Raw genomic sequence first — 22,079 nt, forward strand, 5'->3', positions numbered from 1 at the left:
ACATCCTGTATGGTTTTATCAATAAGTCTTATCTACAAACCTCTGTTTTAATATCTGTGATTGCTAAATCACTAGTACACTTCCTCCTCACTTTTATCATCTGACCTGCATATTTTTTAGCCAGAGGGGACTATTAATAGGGGGTTCGAAATTTATATTTCTTTCCCTGAAAAAACTTTAGAATTAAGTCTTTCATCATCCTTTGATTATAGTAATATCCAAAACATTTAATCCTTTAAATCAAATTTATACACCAATCTAATGGTATTGTTGTTATTCAACTTATTCATAAATTCACAGAGACTTCCCTCAGTGCCCTCCTATATGAAGAAGAGGTCATCTACAGTATAAATATCTTGTAAAACTGGAATTGAGATCTCCTTTCATGTCTTCCCACTCAGACATGAAAAAGTTGGCAAGACTGGGTGTACATTTCACGCCTATAGCCACTCCTGATTTTTGAATATATTTAATACGTTTTTTGATTTTTTATAGATTTTTATTAATGTATTTGCATCCATTGCACATTAAGTTTATTTGCACACTGCTTGTATAGGAATTTTAAGCTTTGTATGAATTCAATTTTAATATTGTTTTGTATTTTCTAAAACATACAAATTTAGTGTCTGTATATTTTGGATATTATCATCTTGGCAAATTAACATGGAGTAGGAGTGATTTTTATTATCTAGCTCTAGAATCAGACACCAAGGGTTCAATTATGCCCTGTACACACGGTCAGATTTTCAGACGGAAAATGTGTGATAGGACCTTGTTGTTGGAAATTCTGCCCGTGTATGGGTTCCATCACACATTTTCCATCGGAATTTCCGACACACAAAGTTTGAGAGCTTGCTATAAAATTTTCCGACAACAAAATCCATTGTCAGAAATTCCGATCGTGTGTACACAAATCCGATGGACAAAGTGCCACGCATGCTCAGAATAAATTAAGAGACGAAAGCTATTGGCTACTGCCCCGTTTATAGTCCCGACGTACGTGCTTTACGTCACCGTGTTCAGAATGATCGGATTTTCCGATAACTTTGTGTGACCGTGTGTATGCAAAACAAGTTTGAGCCAACATCCGTCTGAAAAAATCCATGGACTTTGTTGTCGGAATGTCCGATCAATGTCCGACCGCGTGTACGGGGCATTAGAGTGTTTTGAACCAATAACAGCAACCAGAAGAAAAACTGATAGAACTTTCTTGTGTGATTTACTTTTGTGATCTTGGGAATCTTAAATCCCAAAAATTTAACCCAGGCTCCCTCCTGATTTCAAAACTATACAAGTGTGGCTCAACTGTTATTTCTGACTTTTATTTTAGGGGTGGAGAGTGTTATGAAAGTCATGTACAGATGTAATGGCCCCTTAAAATTACATAGGAATATACTAATGACCAAGCCTATTCTGTCACATTTTGTTTACAAGTAAAAATCTGTATTTTTTTTGCTAGAACCCACAAACATTATATATATTCAGTGCAATTTTTTATGTCACATGGTATTTGCGCAGCATTTTTTCAAACACAATTTTTTACCTTACATTTGTTAAAGGCTTTTCTCTGTACACTGATATAATTAATGTACAAACTCTATGGACTTAGCTATGTGGCCAAATAAATAGTTATCTAACATGTAAAGTTTTAAAATTGTGCCCGCATGGGGAATGGCGCCAAACTACGGTACTTAAAAATCACCAAAGGCAATGCTTTAAATGTTTACAGGTTACCAGTTTGGAGTTACAGAGGAGGGCTAGTGCTAGAAATATTGCTCTTGCTATACCGTTCATGGTGATACCTAACATGTGTGGTGCAAACACATTTACATATATTGGCATGACCTTTGCATGCGTTCACGCACTGCATGAATTTTTTTTTTTTAGACTGTCTATTTATTTTTTAATTATTTTTTGATAATTTTTATTGCTGTCACAAGAAATGTAAACATCCATTCTGACCACAATAAAGCATGACAGGTCCTCTTTATAGAGAGATCTGTGGTCAATAAGACCCTACATCTCTCCTATACAGTGGAAAGCTTCAGATAAAAAAATCTTTCCAAAAAAAAGGCCTTGTTTACATTTGCCATGAGCAGAGGCCTTGTTTCCTGTGCTAATCTCTATGGCCAGCCGCCACCACCACCGGATCATTTCCCGGGCTTCATGATGAGCCAGGTAAGCCTGAGAACCACTGGAAAGGGGTATGGGGGGCAGGCCCCTCCCACTGCTTTTAAAAGTGATCCAGCAGCTAATCAGCTGCTCAGATTACCTTTAGCAGAAAGAGCAGCGGCTGCTGAAATTCTTCATCTAGCTGCAGCCATAACCCCGATATTCCACTTCAAAACAATGATGTATTTTCCCAGTTAGGCGGCTGGAAAAGGAGAAGTACAGCCAAAGCTGGTTTGGCTGTACTTCTCCTGTGGATCACAGGAGTGCAGTTCAGGCTAAAGCCTGTTGTTGACTGACGTCACCGAGCCAGTGCAGGCTGGGGAAAGATCGTGAGTATATGGTCAGGATCCACCCAGGAGCCTGGACTGGCACCTGGATCAGCCTCTCAGCTGATTGAGCCAGCTTCACTCTCCCCTCCATAGACTTCAATGAGCACTGGAAGGGCAGAGCAGACAGAAGTGACTGACAGTTGCCACTATCTGCTCAGAGCGGCAGGGAGAACTCAGCGGTGTTTGATCGCTCAGTTCTCAGCCTAAGAGCCAGCAGGAGACAGATGCAGCATCAGATCGATGCAGCATCCACTTGGGGTAAATATAATAAAAAAAAAATCCCAAATTTTTCTTTTAAGATTTGAACAAATTAATTCACTCATACATAATTTGCTCATATAATCCAGTTTGTTTATTTTACTTAGAATAAATGCAGAGTAGGGGAGTGACACAGGCCTTTAGCAATTTTTTGATGGGTTCCCACATGACCTCTATCTGTGGTACCTGACAGTATCAACTGAGACAATAGTGTAATTGAGCTTAGCATAAAGTAGGTTTAAAAAAAAGGCAGCAAGAGAGCTGTGAGCATAGCCAAGACCTGTGCTGTAGAATAATTAGCTATAATATTAGTAACAACCATAATGATCATTTATACTATTTCGTAGTTGTTAGTGCTTTCATTGCACTAGTATACCCCTATACAAACTTCTTTAATGACTTAAGAACCATAAGGATTTGCCGCTTAATGACCAGGCCATTTTTTGCGATACGGCACTGCACCCCTTTAACTGACAATTGTACGGTCGTGCGACGCTGTACCCAAACAAAATTGACATCCTTTTTTCCCCACATATAGAGCTTTCTTTTGGTGGTATTTAATCACCTCTGCATTTTTTTATTTTTTGTGCTATAAATAAAAAGCGACAATTTTGAAAAAAAAAACATTTTTTTTTTACTTTTTTATATAATACACTTCCAAAAAAAATATATATAAAAAAACTAATTTATCGATCAGTTTAGGCTGATATATATTCTTCTACATATTTTCGCAGTAGGTGTATATTGATTGGCGCAAAAGTTATCGCGTCTACAAACTACGGGATAGATTTAGGGAATTTTATTTTTTGTTTCTGCTGGTTATGGTGGTGATTTGCGACATTACGGCAGACAAATCTGACCCCAAATTACACTTTTTAGGGACCAGTGACATTTTTATATTGATCAGTGCTATACAAATAAACTGATCAATGTAAAAATGATACTGGCAGGGAAGGGGTTAACACTAGGGGGTGATCAAGGGGTTAAGTGTGTTCCCTCGGCGTGTTCTAACTGTAGGGGGGATGGGCTGCCAGGGACATGACAGAGATCACTGTTCCCGATCACTGGGAACAGTAGATCTGTCATGTCACTAGGCAGAATGGGAAATGGGAAATGGGAAATCTACATAGGCAATTCCCTGTTCTGCCTCTCCTCACCGCGATCGTGGGTCGACATTGAGTCCTGTGCGACCCAACGTACAATGACGGTGGTTCGCGCAGGGGAGCCAAGCTGCTGCAGTACAACTGCGGCAGGCGGTCCTTAAGCGGTTAAAGGAGAAGTATAGCCAGATTTGGCTATGCTTCTACTATGGATCACGGGAGTGTAGTCGGTGGACCTTGGAATCCACCCAGATGCCTGGACTGGCAGCTGACTCAATCACCGGCTCTCTACTCGCTGAAGACTGAGAACTGAGTGTCATTTGGTCTTTGATTGCTCAGTACTCAGTCTTAGAGGTGGCAGGGGGCAGCTGAAGCTGGGATCAGCGCTGCAGCCATCTAGATGAGTATGGTTGCTTATTTATTTATTTTTTAAAAGCCATACTTCTCTTTTAAAGGAGAAGTAGGGCCAAAGCTTTTTTGGCCAAATTTCTCCTGTAGGTCACAGGAATGCACTTAGTTCTACATTCCTGTGACCTGTATTCAGATAAAGCCCACTGCTGGCTGATGTAATTCAGCCAGTCCCAGGCTCTGGAGAGATCCCAACTTTAATCAACCGCTCAATGTGCCACCAAGAGCCTGAGCCAGCCTCCCCCATCCCCTCCACAGCCGGGAACTCCACTAAGCACCAGAGGAGCAGAGCAGAGAGCTGGGGACTGATAGTCATCGCCTCTCTGCTCACCGAAGACTGAGAACTGAGTGATCAGCAGTCTTTGATCACTCCGTTCTGGGTCTAGAGGCAGCGGAGGACAGATGTTTGTTTTTTTCTAATTCCAAAATTCTCTTTTAGATTGTAGCTTTTTGGAGAGATAAAAACTTTAGCCATCTTGTCAGCTTTTAGCATAGAAAACTCTAAGTTTTTACCGCCACAGGAAGACTGTTAGCACACAGGATTAATGTTTTGGTTGTGCTATCCTGATGACCAAAAGCTTTGAAAGAAAAACAACTGTTCACAGATGGGTAGGATGGAAAGCAAAGGAGACCTGATAGAAGTGACACCACAATCTGAAAAGTTGTCCTGTTTGTTGACCTTAGTTCTTCTAGACTAGACACTTCACATAGGATCCGCTGGTAAATAAGGGATCCCCCAACCTGCACAGCCAGGCACACATTTTCCACGCATTTTCCACAGCACTCTGGAGTCAGAAAACAGTCCTTGCCAGTTTGTTTTTGTGTTTTTATTAGGGGTATCGAGCGTGGATGGTGATAGGGGATTATGGGATGCCCACTTGAATTAAGCAGAACTTTCCAGGGACAACTTCTTCTGTACAGACAATTTACACTCAGCTTCCCTCAGTACAACTCTTGCTTGAAGCACTACAACTCCCAGGACCAGCTGTCATGCTATTAAGGAATCTGACAGTTGGGCTCAGTCAGATTAGTAGCAAATGCCCTTTACAGGCAGGGACCGTGGGCCCCTTTGGTAGTTTAGCAAAGTCTTAGTGCCCAGCTGTCCTTCTGTGGCTACTGATCCCAGCAACAACTCTTCAGGTACTGCCAGCCCACCTGGATGCAGTTGCCCCATTTCTCTAGCCCTCCTGGCTAAGCTTCCACAGTCCTCCCAGACTGATTTTACATTCATCGCAGACTGCTCTCACCCAGTCCTATCAGTTTGCCTCTCAGTCCTCCCTGACTGTAACACTCATTAGCCCACCTGGCTGTCTTCTTCTTGGAGATCTCCCAGACATGCTCTCTGGATTCTGCTGTGATCACACCTGCTCCCCTGCCACTGGACTGGATACTCCAGGCAGCTCCTCCTAACCTCCACTCCGGTTCTTCTAGAAAATTCTCCAAGTTTCTAGAAGTAGGGGGAGGTATTAGAGACTGCCTGTGAGTTATTCCAGCCTCCCTGAGTCACTCACCCTGACCCAGATAAGAAACACAGGTTTGGCTGCCAGCCAAGCCTGAACATTTTACCTACACTAACAAGAAGAACCTAACAATTGCTATTCTAGCACACTAGAGGGTGCTACATACTGTTACCTGCCCCATCCAATCTAGGTTTCATTAGCTGTCTTGGAGGGCAGAGGAGGGATCAGGGTTTTTATAGATTTATAGATCCCTGATCTCTCCATAAAGAGGTCCAGTCACTGCCCAAGCTATCACAAGGGATGTTGTTCATCCCTTGCGATATAAACTTAAATAAAATAAAAAAAGTGTAAAAAAGTTCATTTAAATAAAATAAAACAAAAAAAATTAAAGCGTCTCCACCCCCCCATGCTCACACGCAAATGCAAACACGCACATAGGTCCCATACGCATATGTAAACAGTGATTGCACCACACATGTGTGATATCACCCCGAACATCATTGTAGCACCAGATACTGTAGTTTGTCTCCATTTCAAAGGTCTGCAAAATTTTAAATCCTGACATGTTTGATATCTATTTACTTGGCGCAACATAAATTTTTATGTCTTACCAAAAATAATAGTATTATATTGTGTTTGTGTGCATTAAAATGCATGTAAGTGTATTTTTTCCCTAAAAATTTGCATTTTCGAAATTCTGCACAAATATCATACAACATACAAAATTGCAACAACCACCATTTTATTCTCCAGGGCCTCGGCTTTCAGAAAATCTATAATGCTGCTGCAAATAATGCTGCAAATAATGTTGCAAATAGTGCTGATTTTTACATGTATGTAAAAAATTTCACAATTGGCCCAGATGTGATGTGGTTAAGCTTAATGCAAATGACAATCTACACAAATGATGCCTTTCAAAACAAGCTTCTAAAAAGTTTGAATATCAATATAAAATAATATAATACTAAAGAGAGGCATTGTTTATTACATAGTCCATCTGTCTATGGTTGAGTAGCCTTTAATCCTAAATTTCTTTTCTTGAAGGTAGGGGAAACCTGGACTTCAACAAGTAATGCCTGTGTATCCTATGGCTGTACCAAGTCAAATGGACAGATTTATTCTATGCTTATGAACCAGACATGTCAAACTTTGACGTCAGAGGAATGTGGAAGTGTAAGTCATGTGGAATTTTTTATGTTGTGATCATTAGCAATTTGAATATAAGGTATTGCATAGAATAAAAGAAAAGGACCATGTTAGAATTTGATTATGTAGTCTGTAGGTTATATGTTTTGTAGCTGCAGCCTATTTAATAATAAACAGATTTTGCTTCTGAAAATAAAGAAATATAATTATTCTGAGAGTAGAGTATTAAAGAGACTCCTGCTCCTCAGAGAATGGTTAACTGCATTTTTGTAGTGACTAATTATTTGCCAAAAATATGCTATGTCAGTCACATACAAAAGCAAAAGGAAAAGGAACAAATAAAGAACAAATAAAACATATGTTTTCACAAAAAAAAGACATTGAAAAAATTGTGCTTCTTTTCTATAAGCTTACACCATTTAAAGTGAACCTATGGGCAATTCAGGGCAATTAAAATAACCTAGTACTTGTAACAACTATTAGGCCCCTCACACATGGGGGCATCTAGCTGCTTGTTCTTTCTTCCTGGCATTTTAGTGCACCCGGGAGAGACAGCTTCAGCATCCAGCCCTGCAACCTGCAGCGTGTCAAAATCTATGGCAGGCTACAGCTGGATGGGGCTGAATGCTGTACAGAAATGTATCAGCATTTAGAGCCCTATGACTTCAGGAATGAGTGCCCCGAATGCAGAGGCTCTGCCAGCCTATTCAGGCGGCAGCCTGACATGCACTTTAACAGGCTGTAGGCAGTGGGGCTGAGTACTGCACCTGGCCCTTTTAGGCTAAATGTACATGGGATGTTTTTACAACCTCTCCTGAACGATTTAACTTAACAGATAGTAACCCACATTTAAAACGTCCGTTTTGCCACATTTAAATGCTGCGTTTACATGCCGCGTTTAGCCGCGTTTGTGTTTAGAAGCGTTTGATAAAATGTATTTATTTTTTTTTCAAAATAGCCAAAAAATGAAAAACGCCTGTAACTGAAACAGGGCTAAACACGAGTTACCTCGTTTGGTGTCTGAAATGTCAGAAACTTCGGCATCTGAACTCATTTTTTTGCCTTTAAAGGAAAGCCTATAAACGCAACTGCCTAAAAACGACAATAAACAAACCTGTGTACATGTACACATAAGATAACATTGGATAAGTTCAGGGGCAGTTGAAAAAAGCATCCAACTGCCTCTAAACATCCGTTTACCAGCAGCAGTGTACATGAGGCCTTAGGTGCACTAAAATGCCAGGAGAAAACAAAATAAGAAACAGCACCAAAAATATTGATAGATGGTGGAGGATTATTAGCTAGATATGCTGCCACGTGGTACTAGTGAAACACTAGTTCGTACAAAAAAAAGGGAAATGAGCACCTGCAAAACAAATCAATACACCCTGTGAATATTAGGCTATTACTAGCACTGTTCTCCTAACATATGGCAATGTGTATATCCACTAGGGATGAGCCAGTGGTTTGAGTCGAATGTAAGGTCGACTCGAAAAATCAGGTGTTCGTTTGTTCTAAAACGAACCGAACATATGGGGCATTTGCAGGAAATTCAAGAGCGGCAGAACGCTCCATAATGCACTGCGAGATTGCAGTGCATTGCTGTATGATGATTGGCCAGAGCATGCACCTGACCTGCATGTTTTGGCCAATAACAGCACACTCTGCAGAGAGAGCCACAGTTGGCCAAAGGCAGGGTGCCTTTGGCCAATCATGGCTCAGGGGGACTAAGTCCACACCCCACATAAGGCTGCTTACATAGCGGCCGTGTGTAGTGTTGTTGGACAGAGACATAGCTTGAGTTAGATTAAGCAGGCAGGTTATACAGTTAGTGGCAGTGTATTTGATGTATACTGTACATACACTCAGTCTAATATATATATATATATATATATATATATATATATATATATATATATATATATATATATATATATACTGTGCATTTAGCATAGACTTTATATTCAGTGTTTACTCTATATTCAGTCAGTGCTGGCAATGTGTATATATATATATATATATATATATATATATATATATATATATATATATATATATATATATATATATACATATATACATATATGTAGCAATAACTCTCGGTGGAGCTGCTGGCTTAAAGCGGGCTGTTACCGTCACTTTCGTCACCTCTACATGGCGTCTGGCCCATAAATACCCTCTCCCAGAATGCAACTCGGAGGCCAACCTCCACCAAGTTATCCCAGGGACAGAGGAGCACTCATGTGCTTCAACGTGTTGCCTTTTCAATACCGACCCATGGTGACGACGACACCCACAGGCACAGTGTGAAACTACATGCAACTCAGCCAAGCTGGAACAGAGGCAAATCTGGCTACTACACTACTGACTACCCCACTACAATAGACGTTGTCCTCAACGTCTGTAAAAATAACTCCCAAGCCTGAGAGTAGGTATTTGAACTTAAAACTTGGATAAGGGCAAAGAAGAAGAAAAGACAGTATAGAGATATTATAGTTTCAACATTTATACAACAATATGTTCACATCCGCAAACAAAATCACATTATGACTGTCACAACCCCACTGTCTATCTAGCGGAAAATCCTAACAGCTTGATAGGAGATCCAATTGTTCCTAAAAAAAAAAACAAAGTTAGACACACACTAAATATGTACAGTATCCTCAATAGGGATGAGCTTCGTGTTCGAGTCGAACCCATGTTCGACTCGTCTGTTCGCCCGTTCGCCGAATTGCGAACGATATGGGCCGTTCGCGTCAAATTCGTGTGGCGCGTCATGGCCCATAATTCACTGCGGCATCGCAGTGCATTGCTGGCTGATGATTGGCCAAGCATGCACTATGACCCGCATGCTTGGCCAATCACAGCGCCGTCTGAACAGAGAGCCGTAATTGGCCAAAGCCAAGGAGGCTTTGGCCAATTATGGCTCAGGGGATATAGTACATGCCCCACACTATATAAGGCCGCCTGCATGGCGGCCCTGTGTAGTGTATGTTCCGGCGTTCATAGATAGAGAGAGAGACAGACAGTGTCATTTGATTTGAGTTAGATAGATTAGGCAGAACAGTCAGTCAGTTAGCTGCACTTACAGTGTATTGTGTGTATATATATGCATCCCAGGTGTTGCATATATATATATATATATATACACTGTATTCAGTTTAGCTAGATCCTTTCCTGTTATCTTCTTACTGACAGGCAGGCTTGTCTTGTTACAGTATTTACAGCTACCTGAAGAAAATTGCTGTTGTTCTTTTGATCCTATTAGTACCACAGTCAGGCAGCTAGACTATTTACAGTTAGTGCAGTGTGTCCTGCTCACAGTGTTCAGCTAAAACTACAAGTTAGTATGGTGCGTCCTGCTCACAGTGTTCAGCTAAAACTACAAGTTAGTGTGGTGCATCCACCTCACAGTGTTCAGCTAAACCTACAAGTTGGTGTAGTGAGACCTCTGCACAGTGTTCATCTAAAGCTACAAGTTAGTGCTGTGCGTCCTGCTCACAGTGTTCAGCTAAAACTACAAGTTAGTGGGGTGCGCCCTGCTTACAGTGTTCAGCTAAACCTACAAGTTAGTGGGGTGCGTCCTGCTCACAGTGTTCAGCTAAAACTACAAGTTAGTGTGGTGCGTCCACCTCACAGTGTTCAGCTAAAACTACAAGTTAGTGCTGTGCGTCCTGCTCACAGTGTTCAGCTAAAACTACAAGTTAGTGCGGTGCGTCCACCTCACAGTGTTCAGCTAAACCTACAAGTTAGTGCGGTGCATCCACCTCAGTGTTCAGCTAAACCTACAAGTTAGTGCGGTGCGTCCTGCTCACAGTGTTCAGCTAAAACTACAAGTTAGTGCTGTGCGTCCTGCTCACAGTGTTCAGCTAAAACTACAAGTTAGTGCGGTGCGTCCTGCTCACAGTGTTCAGCTAAAACTACAAGTTAGTGCTGTGCGTCCTGCTCACAGTGTTCAGCTAAAACTACAAGTTAGTGGGGTGCGTCCTGCTCACACTGTTCAGCTAAACCTACAAGTTAGTGGGGTGCGTCCTGCTTACAGTGTTTAGCTAAAACTACAAGTTAGTGTGGTGCGTCCACCTCACAGTGTTCAGCTAAACCTACAAGTTAGTGTGGTGCGTCCTGCTCACAGTGTTCAGCTAAAACTACAAGTTAGTGCTGTGCGTCCTGCTCACAGTGTTCAGCTAAAACTACAAGTTAGTGGGGTGCGTCCTGCTCACAGTGTTCAGCTAAAACTACAAGTTAGTGGGGTGCGTCCTGCTCACAGTGTTCAGCTAAAACTACAAGTTAGTGTGGTGCGTCCACCTCACAGTGTTCAGCTAAACCTACAAGTTAGTGTGGTGCGTCCTGCTCACAGTGTTCAGCTAAAACTACAAGTTAGTGCTGTGCGTCCTGCTCAGTGTTCAGCTAAAACTACAAGTTAGTGCTGTGCGTCTTGCTCAGTGTTCAGCTAAAACTACAAGTTAGTGCGGTGCGTCCACCTCACAGTGTTCAGCTAAAACTACAAGTTAGTGCGGTGCGTCCACCTCACAGTGTTCAGCTAAACCTACAAGTTAGTGCTGTGCGTCCTGCTCACAGTGTTCAGCTAAAACTACAAGTTAGTGTGGTGCGTCCTCCTCACAGTGTCCAGCTAAACCTACAAGTTATTTTTTGCGAGCTCTGCACAGTGTTCAGCTAAAGCTACCTGTAGAAGGTTGGTGGTGTTCTCATACTACAGGCAGGCAGTTGATTTTGCTAGCTGCAGTATCAGTATATATATATATATATATATATCCCAGCTTAGTGCAGCTACAGGCCATTAGTATGTCTGGAAGGCCAAGAAGGAGAGGCAGACAGTCACAAGCCAATAAGAGAGGGCAAGCAGGCTCTGTGTCTAGTGCTGGTCGTGGAGACGGTGCATCCTCATCAACACGTGGCCGTGGGACACGCTTGGCCTTTATTTCGGCAGCTGGCCGTGTTGAGCCGCAACATGCGGAAGACTTGGTCGAGTGGATGACCAAGCCGTCCTCATCCTCCTCATCCTCTCTCACCCATGCCCAGGGTACTTTGTCTGGCAAAGCAGCGGCCTCTTCCCTTGGCTCAATGTCATCAGTGACTCCTTCCCTAGCCCCACCATGTCCTCCTGAGGAGTCCCTCGAACTGTTTGATCAGTGTTGGGTACATGCTCCAGGAGGATGCCCAGCGTTTGGAAGGCTCTGATGATGATACTGAGCTTGATGAAGGCAGTAATGTGAGCACGGACAGAGGGGGTGCCCAAGAAGGACAGCAATCTGGCAGTCATGCTCCCCCTGCTGCAGCATACTGCCAGGTTTGCTCCAGTGATGAGGAGGGAGGGGATGATGAGGTCACTGACTCAACGTGGGTGCCTGATAGGAGAGAGGAGGAGGAGGAGGCGGCACATCACCAACGAGGCAGGATGCCCTCCAGGGGCCAGCCTAAGGGCAGCACATTGACTGCATCACACCCCAAAGCTCCACATGTGCAGGGCGCTGCAGTCTCTGCGCGTTATTCAAAAAGTTCTTTGGTGTGGGCCTTTTTTGAGACGAGTGCATCAGATCGCACCACTGCTATTTGCAACATATGTCTCAAGCGTATCTCGCGTGGCCAAAACATCTCCCGCTTGGGTACCACATGCTTGACCAGACATATGTTGACCTGCCATGCAGTTCGTTGGCAAGCGTATCTAAAAGACTCACACCAAAGAACAAAGAGGACCTCTCCTTGCTCCTCATCAGCTGAGATCTCCAACCCTACTATACCTTCAGTCCTCTCTGAGACCTGCACTGAGAGGAATGAAGGTGTAGAATTAGGTGTGTCACAGCCAAGTACTTGTGGGCAATCTGCTTTTGGTACACCGTCGTCAGATTGTACCAGGCAATTTTCCCTGCCCCAGCTGCTGCACCGCCGAAAAGAAGTTTGCTCCCAGCCATCCACATGCCCAGCGGTTGAATGCTAGCTTGGCAAAATTGCTAGCACTTCAACTGCTGCCTTTTCAGTTGGTAGACTCTGCCCCCTTCCTTGAGTTTGTGGAATGTGCGGTTCCTCAGTGGCAGGTACCCAAACGCCACTTTTTCTCACGGAAGGCGATTCCGGCTCTCTACCGGCATGTGGAAGGCAATGTCCATGCCTCGCTGGACAGGGCGGTCAGTGGTAAGGTGCATATTACTGCTGACTCATGGTCCAGCAGGCATGGACAAGGACGTTACCTAAGTTTCACGGCGCATTGGGTGACTCTGCTGGCAGCTGGGAAGGATGCAGGACAAGGTGCAGTAGTGTTGGAGGTTGTTCCGCCACCACGCCTCCAAAATGCTAATGATTGTGACACACCTCTCTCCTCCACCCCCTCCTCTTCTTCTTCCTCCTCGGCCTCATCCTGTGCTTTGTCCTCGGAACCAGCGGTGCTCCGTAGCCGTTCAAGGGGCTACGCAAGTACGCAGGCCAAAAGATGCCATGCGGTGCTTGAGCTGGTGTGCTTGGGGGACAGGAGCCACACTGGGGCAGAGGTTCTGTCAGCTCTGCAGGGACAGGTCCAGAGGTGGTTGACGCCACGCCAACTTAAGGCAGGAATGGTGGTTTGCGACAATGGCACCAACCTCCTCTCTGCCCTCCGACAGGGACAAATGACCCATGTGCCCTGTTTGGCTCACGTCCTTAACTTGGTGGTGCAGTGGTTCTTGGGCAGGTATCCGAGCTTACAGGATGTCCTGAGGCAGGCCAGGAAAGTCTGTGTGCATTTCCGCCGGTCATATAATGCCAGTGCATGGCTGACGGACCTCCAGAAGGAGTTTAACCTGCCCAAGAACCGCCTAATCTGTGACATGCCCACCAGGTGGAACTCAACGTTGGCCATGCTGCAGCGGCTGCACACGCAGCAGAGGGCCATCAATGAGTACCTGTGCGACTATGGCACCAGGACAGGGTCAGGGGAGCTTGGTTTTTTTCCCCACGCCAGTGGGCCATGATCAGGGATGCATGCACTGTCCTGTCACCATTTGAGAAGGCCACGAGGATGGTGAGCAGTGACAGTGCATGCATCAGTGACACTGTCCCCCTTGTCCACCTGTTGGAGCACACGCTGCGTGGAATAATGGACAGGGCACTTGAGGCAGAACAGAGGCAGGAAGAGGAGGACTTCCTTATCTCTCAAGGCCCCCTTTATCCAGACAGTGTTCCTGCGTGCCCGATGATCACACAGGAAGAGGAGGAGGAGGAGGAAGATTGTGTCAGTATGGAGGTGGAACCTGGCACTCAGCATCAGCAGCAGTCTTTAAGGGATCAGTCCCAAGAAACACATGGACTTGTACGTGGCTGGGAGGAGGTGGCTGCGGACCATGTCGTCCTTAGTGACCCAAAGGACTCTGGACCGAATGCCTCAGCAAACCTACGCTGCATGGCCTCCCTGATCCTGCAAAGCCTGCGTAAGGATCCTCGTGGTATCAAGGAGAAGGACCAATACTGGCTGGCAACCCTCCTTGATCCACGTTACAAGGGTAAGGTTGCGGACCTTATCTTGCCATCGCAGAGGGAGCAGAGGATGAAACATCTTCGGGAGGCCTTGCAGAAAGGTCTGTGCAACGCGTTCCCAGAGACTGGGAGGTTACAAACTCCTGTTTCTGGACAACGTGTTGCTGAGGCTTCGGTCAGTCAAAGAAGGAGCGGTGGAGAAGGTGGCCGTCTGACCGATGCGTTCAGACAATTTTTTGGTCCACAGCCCCAAGGTATGATCGGTTCCAGCAACCATCGCCAGCGTCTGTTTTACATGGTGCAGAAATACCTAGGGGCAAGATCTGACTTGGACACCTTTCCCACCGAAAATCCTCTGGGTTACTGGGTCTTGAAGATGGATCACTGGCCAGAGCTTGCACAGTATGCAATTGAGCTACTGGCCTGTCCTGCATCCAGCGTTCTTTCAGAACGCACATTCAGTGCTGCTGGAGGCTTTGTAACCGATCACAGGGTGCGTCTGTCCACCGACTCGGTCGATCGACTGACCTTCATAAAAATGAATCAGTCTTGGATCACCACCAGCTACCAAGCACCTGATGCTGATGTAACCGAATAATTTTTTTTGAAATCTCAGATCCCTTCAAAGACTGCCTATGCTGATGCTGAGTGACTATCCCTGAGTAATTATCCTCTTCCTCCTCAATCATCACGCTGATAGCTTGTAAGAACATTTTTGGTTCTGGGCGCCACCACCAGTGCCTAAGGCCCAATTTTTCAGCCCCTGTTTAACAGGGGCGTGTTATTACAATTTTTGATGCAATACTTTGCAGCAGGGTTCATTTCTGCGTTCCAACTAGAGTATCTGTGAGGGGTTGCAGTGTTGTGGCACCAGCACCAGTGCCTAAGGCCTAATTTTTCAGCCCCTGTTCAACAGGGGCATGTAATTACAATTCTTGATCTAATATTTCACAGCAGGGCCCATTTCTGCACCCACCAAGAGCGAGTGAGGACTTACAATGTTGTGGCACCACCACCACCACCACCAAAGGCCCAATTTTTCTGCCCTTGTTCAACAGGGGCATGTAATTACAATTCTTGATCTAATATTTCACAACAGGGCCCATTTCTGCACCCACCAAGAGCGAGTGAGGACTTACAATGTTGTGGCACCAGCACCACCACCACCAAAGGCCCAATTTTTCTGCCCTTGTTCAACAGGGGCATGTAATTACAATTCTTGATCTAATATTTCACAGCAGGGCCCTGTGAGGGCTTACAGTGTTGTGGCCACAACAACACCTAAGGCCCAAACTTCTGCTGAGTATATAGGGCAGGCCCCTACTTTCAAACATCTAACTTACAAACGACTCCTACTTGCAAACGGAAGGAGACAACAGGAAGTGAGATGAAATCTACCCCTAGGAAGGGAAATTCTCTCCTGTAAGAGTTAATATGGGAAAAACATTTCTCCTTTCCACTGATGCTTTCCAATCCTTGTTCCACAAAAAAACCCACATTTTCAAAAAACATTTGTCATTGGGACAAAAAGTGAGGTGAAATCTTCTGAAGAGGAGGACAGACAGCAAAACAAATGTCACAGGGGTGATAACCCTTCCCTATGTTTTCCAAAAAGCTTAAAAAAGATTTTTTGGCTGGAGCTAAACACGTTAAAAATGTACCCGTTCAAAATGACAAACAGATTCTACTTAACAACAAACCTACAGTCCCTGTCTTGTTTGCACCGCCTGTATACTGCTGTTCAGAGTATATAGGGCCTGGGTGCCCCACACCTTTCCTTATTTTAATTTGGGTGCGGGGTTCCCCTTAATATCCATACAAGACCCAAAGGGCCTGGTAATGGACTGGGGGGTACCCATGCCGTTTGTCTCACTTATTTTCATCCATATTGCCAGGACCCGACATTACATTAAACCCGCAAGCAGTTTTAAATGAGATTTTTTCCTTTTAAAAATGACATTTTGTGCAGGGACTGTTCTAAACACGGGAAACACGCGCCACTTTACAGGCATACTATAGACACACCCCAGGTATGATATTTAAAGGAATATTTCACTTTTTTTTTTTACTTTAAGCATCATTAAAATCACTGCTCCCGAAAAAACGGCCGTTTTTAAAAGTTTTTTTGCATTGATACATGTCCCCTGGGGTAGGACCCGGGTCCCCAAACCCTTTTTAGGACAATACCATGCAAATTAGCCTTTAAAATGAGCACTTTTGATTTCGAACGTTCGAGTCCCATAGACGTCAATGGGGTTCTAACGTTCGTGCAAATTTTCGGTCCGTTCGCAGGTTCTGGTGCGAACCGAACCGGGGGGTGTTCGGCTCATCCCTAATCCTCAATAAACAGTTTAGGAGCAAAGTCTCATTCCAAAAGAAGAATGACACTCTCTTCCCATATATATGCTGTCCACTCTGAGAAAGTCAAGGCAGAAGCAACATCTTCGCCCTGGGCCCATAATAGTTCCTGTGATATTGTCTCAAACAAATCATCATCACCGGAGAGATATGGCATGGAATCTATCTCCGAATCTCTCAACTCTTCTGCTGGCAAATATTTACACAGAGTCCCAGACATGTCCCCCTTTGATCTCTCACCCATTCCTGACGTGAACTTCTCCGGATCCATATGTTTGTCCGGCTCCGGTTCGGGTAGTCTCTGGGGTAGACCTCGACCACGGCTGCGGGAAGCCTTTACATATCCCACCTTCCTCTGAACAGGTGCAACGGGGATAGGTGTAGTGGACGTGGAAATGAAAGTGATGTCCGCTGGTGAAGTTGTGACAGCGGTATCTTTGTCAGGAACACTCTCGGTGGCAACAGGCGAAATCACAGCCTGTTGCTCTCCAACAGCAATGGCAGCAGCTTCCATTGTGGCAATACCTGTAGCCCAGTCCACCCGATAAGCATGGGGCGACATAGTAGGTTGCTCCACTATGAACAAATATTCTCCACACTGCAATTTTTTCGTAACCTTGGCCAGATCTGTGCCTTGCCACAATTCTGTCTCTGAGCTCTTCAGGCAGTTCCTTTGACCTCATGATTCTCATTTGCTCTGACATGCACTGTAAGCTGTAAGATCTTATATAGACAGGTGTGTGGCTTTCCTAATCAAGTCCAATCAGTATAATCAAACACAGCTGGACTCAAATGAAGGTGTAGAACCATCTCAAGGATGATCAGAAGAAATGGACAGCACCTGTGTTACATATATGAGTGTCACAGCAAAGGGTCTGAATACTTAGGACCATGTGCTATTTCAGTTTTTCTTTTTTTTTAAATCTGCAAAAATATCAACAATTCTGTGTTTTTCTGTCAATATGGGGTGCTGTGTGTAGATTATGGGGAAAAAAATGAACTTAAATGATTTTAGCAAATGGCTGCAATATAACAAAGAGTGAAAATTGTAAGGGGGTCTGAATACTTTCCGTCCCCACTGTATATATATATATAATATATATATATATATATATATATATATATATATATATATATATATATATATATATATTCTGCATTCAGTGTAGCCTCTATCTACAGTGCATTCGGTGGTGTATAGTTTCTAAGACACTTCAGGCGGTGTACACAGTGCATAATACAGTGTAGTGTGGTGTTGCAAAACAAAAAATACATCATGTCCAGAATACATCATGTCCAGAAGGCCACCAAGGAGAAGCAGACGCTCACAGGCCACTAAAAGAGGGCAGGCAGCCTCTGTGCTTACAGTCAACAGTGGTGGTCGTGGACATGGTGCATTCTCTGCAGGAGGCCGTGGGGCACGCTTGTACTTTTTTTCTGCTGCTGGTCATGGCATTGAGACACAAAAAGCAGAAGAGTTGGTCACCCAGGCTCAGAATAGTGCCTTCCAACGCAGCTGCCAAAGCGGCCTATTCCACTGGCTCCTTGTCCACAGTCACTCCTTTCGTAGACCCCACCGTCATGTATGGAAGAGTCCCCAGAATTATTCGACTACAGTGTCGGTTATATGCTGCTGGAGGGTGCGCAGCGATTTGAAGGCTTGGATGTTGGTTCACAGGTTGAGGAAGGGAGTAATGTGAGCCTAGAGAAAGGGGGTGCCACAAAAGGAGCTGCAGCATACTGCCAAGTTTGCTCCAATTATGAGGAGGGAGGGGATGATGAGTTTACTGACTATACTTGGGTGCCTGAGAGAAGAGAGGAGGAAAGTGAGGAGGAGGCACAACTCCAACAAGGCAGGATGTCCTCTAGGGGGCAGCTTAAGGGCAGCCACCCTATTGCATCACACCGCAGAGCTTGGCAGGTTCAGGGCGCTGCTGACTCCCCGTTGACTTTTAAAAGTTCCTTGGTGTGGGCCTTTTTTGACACGTGTGCATCAGATTGCACCATTGCTGTTTGCAACCAATGTCTGAAGCGGATCAAGCATGGCCAGAACAGCAGCTGCTTGGGCACCACATACTTGACCAGACATATGACGACCTGCCATGTAGTCCGTTGGCAACAGAACTTGAAAGACCCACATCATAGAAAAAGGCGGACTTCTCCTTGCCTCTCATCTGGGATCTCCAACCCTACTATACCTCCAGTCCTCTCAAAAACCTGCACTGAGAGGAATAAATGTATAGCAATAGGTGTCCCAAGTACTTGCAGCCAATCTGCTAGCAGTACACCACCATTTGATTTTAGCAGGAAAATTTCCCTACCCCAGTTGCTGAACAATAAAAAGAAATTTGGTCCCAGCTATCCACATGCTCAGCGTCTAAATGCTAGCTTGGCCAAATTACTATATTTTTGATATTTTTGATATAATATTTCACAGCAGGGCCTGTTCCTGCGCCCAACAAGAGTAACTGTGAGGGGTACAGTATTCTGGCACCACTAAAACCAAAGGCCCAATTTTTCTGTCCCTGTTTAACAGGGGCATGTAATTGCAATTTTTGATATATTTCACAGCAGGGACCGTTTCTGCGCCCAAAAAGAATAACTGTGAGGGGTTACAGTATTGTGGCACCACCACCACTACCCAAGGCCCAATTTTTCTGCCCCTGTTTAACAGGGGCACGTAATTGCAATTTTTGATATATTTCACAGCAGGGCCCGTTCCTGTGCCCAACAAGAGTAACTGTGAGGGGTTACAATGTTCTGGCACTACCAACACCTTATGCCCTGTACGGATGTTGGCTCAAACTTGTCTTGCATACACACGGTCACACAGTTGGTCGGTCAAGAACGCGGTGACGTACAACACGTACGAGGAGCCGAGAAAAATGAAGTTGCATAGCCAGTGTAGCTCTTCTGCTTGATTCTGAGCATGCGTGGCACTTTGTGCGTCGGAATTGTCTACACACGATCGGAATTTACGCAAATGGATTTTGTTGTCGGAAAATTTTAGATCCAGCTCTCAAACTTTGTGTGTTGGAAATACCGATGGAAAAAGTCCGATAGAGCCTACACACGGTCTGAATTTCCAACAACAAGCTCCGATCGCACATTTTCCATCGGAAAGTCCAATCATGTGTACAGGGCATAAGGCACAATTTTCTGCAGAGTATATAGGGCAGGCCTATAGTATATATACTGCTGTTCAGAGAATGTAGTGCCTGGGGGACCCGAACACGAGGACAGTGTTCTCTTGTTCGCACACATATTTTACCTGTTCGCATGTTCTGCTGCGAACCGAACCAGGGGGTGTTCGACTCATCCCTAATATCCACTATATAATCAAGTAAAGTGTCAACACAATGATATGTGTAAACATACACTTGTGCAAACGTGCTCACATCCAAAAAATCTCATATGTTGAACAAATGTTTCAAAATGCATATATATGTGGCGCTGGTAGATTTTTATTCTACCGCTGATAGGTAAATTTAGTGGGTCACTTGTTAGAGGAAGTTAGATTTGCCTCTGTTCCAGCTTGGCTGCGTTGCATGTGGTTCCACACTGTGCCAGTGGGTGTCGTTGTTACCATGGGCCAGTGTTGGAAAAGCAACGTGTTGAAGCGTATGAGTGCTCCTCTGTCCCGGGGATAACTCGGTGGAGGTGGTCCTCCGAGTTACATTCTGGGAGAGGGTATTTATGGGACAGACGCCATATTTTGGGGTTCGTTTTCAGCCACCCGCTGGCCCTCCTGGCCGACAGGTATGTGTTAAGTGTACCACCTCGTGGTCCTCCGTTCCGGAGGCCCACGTCGCTGCGGTGTGTGGGTGGGCCCAGAAGCCTGTCTGGGGCCTACCACAGCAGCAGAGGAACGGTCCTGAGCTGTCTATCCTGAGTGAAGAAGCTGGACAACTGAGAAGATCCCAGGGGAGGACCCGTCATGGAAGGATCACGCAGAGTGCTGGTCTGGAGAGGGGCCTGGTGACTCAGTTGGAGGACGTATCCTGAAGTAGTCTTACTGCATAGTACTGCCGGGTTGGCTTAAAGGTTCAAGTACTGTGTCTGACATTCATCGCAAACCAATACATCCTGTGGCAGAGGATCGTACGGGTTTCATTCCAAACAAGTCTGTGGCAGAGACTTTTGTTCGTGCTGGCTGCTAGGCAAGTGAGAGATGTCTATCCAGGCGGGCAAAGATTAGATCCTACAAAAGGGGGAGACTATTCAACTATTCAACTACAAGTGTTCAATTCCAAAGAATGTTCTGAAGAATACTACGGAAAGGTATTTGAGCTTCCCTGCAGTTTTCCTTCTGCCTCTTTCCTGCTACTTCCTTTATTTGTTCATTAAAGCATCGGAAAATATACTCGAGTGTTCAGTGCTTGCATCGCCCAGAGGTAAACTCAACGGAACTCTAGACCCGGTGCCGGAGAAACAGAGGTATCGAGAGTGAAGGTAACAGCCCGCTTTAAACCAGCAGCTCCGAGAGTTATTGCTACATATATAATGTGTTTCTCAATCGCAAATAAATCTAGTTCATAAAGTGCAATTGTGCAAAAAATAAAGATCATATTCTCAGTTTCAGCCAAAAGTATAATCCAAAAGCGCATCTATTAAAAAAAATCAAAGTCTGTGTTTCCAATCCCATAAAGGATTAAAGGCAAGACCGTAATCCAACACTTCATGTATTTGTACACCCGATGTGCTCCTTCACCATAAATCCTAAAGTAGCTTACTAGAAATTGTAGCTCGTCAGATTATAAACCAGCAAAAGCGCTTTTTGTGTTGTATATCAGGCAAATCCCCTCTCCACCGTGCTGTCTCTGACGTATCCTCTTGTCAGTTTCTCTCCCGAATGAATGGTAGGATTTTTAGGAGGACGAAAAAAAGATTTCCATAGCGTAATACCGTTAAAAATAATGCTTGTTTATTAAAACTTTTTTAAAAGCACTCACATTTCACAAGTGTCTGCCCGACACTAGGGAACAAAAGCATGATTGTATATGTAGTTATCGGCCCCGACTGCAGTCTCAAAAGCTGCAAGCACGATCACAGAAACACAGGACAGCACAAAAACAAGCTGACGGGGGTTTTAACCTCTCTACTCTATTCAAACCAAAGAAAAAAAAACTCTTTAACCTTATAGACGCTTGAAAAACAGCCTTTAAATGATGTCTTACTTGAAAACTGCTTTGTCCTCACTGAGAGAGGGCATCTTCAATTTTATGACAATAGTCACTTTATGAGAAGTTGCTAGTTGAGCTGATTTCCTGTTCTGCTGCTACTTCCTCCCTTGATTGTGACACAGAAAAGTGACTCACAATGCTAATGCAGCCTTGTTTTCTCCCAGTTGAATCAAAGATGGCAGGTATGTGGTAATTACAGTT

The sequence above is a fragment of the Aquarana catesbeiana genome, linkage group LG11 (assembly GCF_042186555.1).
Source record: "Aquarana catesbeiana isolate 2022-GZ linkage group LG11, ASM4218655v1, whole genome shotgun sequence".
Taxonomy (NCBI): domain Eukaryota; kingdom Metazoa; phylum Chordata; class Amphibia; order Anura; family Ranidae; genus Aquarana; species Aquarana catesbeiana.